General features: G+C 37.4%; 1 long non-coding RNA gene across 1 annotated transcript in view; it reads right to left on the reverse strand.

The window, feature by feature from the left end:
• Window positions 1-163: 163 nt before the first annotated feature.
• The window catches only part of LOC106879960 (uncharacterized), a 6,537-nt gene continuing 5,647 nt past the window's right edge, over window positions 164-1,053 (reverse strand). The window contains exon 2 of the long non-coding RNA XR_008266241.1: window positions 164-464. This is a non-coding gene — a long non-coding RNA (uncharacterized LOC106879960). The remainder of the gene's footprint in view (window positions 465-1,053) is intronic.

Raw genomic sequence — 1,053 nt, forward strand, 5'->3', positions numbered from 1 at the left:
GTGTGTGTGTGTGTGTGTGTGTGTGTGTGTGTGTGTGTGTGTGTGTGTGTAAATATTAAGTATATCCTTCGCTACTTCATACAAGATATACAAAGTGTAATTAATTAATTCATTATACTTTGTCGTTATAAAGAAACAACACACTACAGCTCAAAACGTTACATAGGAAATAGAAACGTGTTTTTTTAATTAATTCTTATTTTAGACCTTGTACATTATCTCTCTTTAATTTGAAATCAAATTTTCAGCCAAGACGAAAGGGTTTCAGTTTACAATCACAAAGTCTGTTATAGTTTGTTACTCATCAGCAATACTGAAACAATGTCTCGGGCTAAGACAGCATAACAATCGTTGGCTCAAGTGATATAGCTGAAAAACAGTACCACGTTGTAGCTCGAGCTTCTGAAGTAATCAGTGGAGCAACTGTATTATTGACGAGTGTCCGGTTGGTTTGCAGTGTTAAGCTGAAATAATTTGTAGTATCTGCTGAAGTAAGTGTACAGGAAATTCGCTCTACAAAGTCATACAAAGATTAAGAAATCAAACAGTGCATCACAATGGCTGTTACTGTTGCTGGTGGTGGTGCAGTTTAATCCCAGGCCAGTCCTGAATGCAGTCAACCTATAATCAATGACTTCCATCCGTGACCACCCCAATTGTTATTGAAACTCTATATCTAGGAGTATGTCTGCAGTGTGTACTTCAGTTTTTTTTCCGTCTGGCAATAGAATGTAATTTTACTGCTATTTCTAGCTGATAAAAAGACTATTAGCGGCTACCGCCCTTGACTGTAGAATGTTGCAGAGTGAATATTTGCTAATCGGCTGGGGAAGCCATTGTTAGGGGGGATGCGATCCCAGAATACAGGAAGGCAAATGTAAGTTAGAGTTAGGCCAACTATCTTGACGAAGAAGAAGAAGAAGAAGAAGAAGAAGAAGAAGAAGAAGAAGAAGAAGAAGAAGAAGAAGAAGAAGAAGAAGAAGAAGAAGAAGAAGAACAACAACAACAACAACAACAACAACAACAACAACAACAACAACAACAACAACAACA

This window comes from Octopus bimaculoides, chromosome 19 (genome assembly GCF_001194135.2).
Source record: "Octopus bimaculoides isolate UCB-OBI-ISO-001 chromosome 19, ASM119413v2, whole genome shotgun sequence".
Lineage (NCBI taxonomy): Eukaryota > Metazoa > Mollusca > Cephalopoda > Octopoda > Octopodidae > Octopus > Octopus bimaculoides.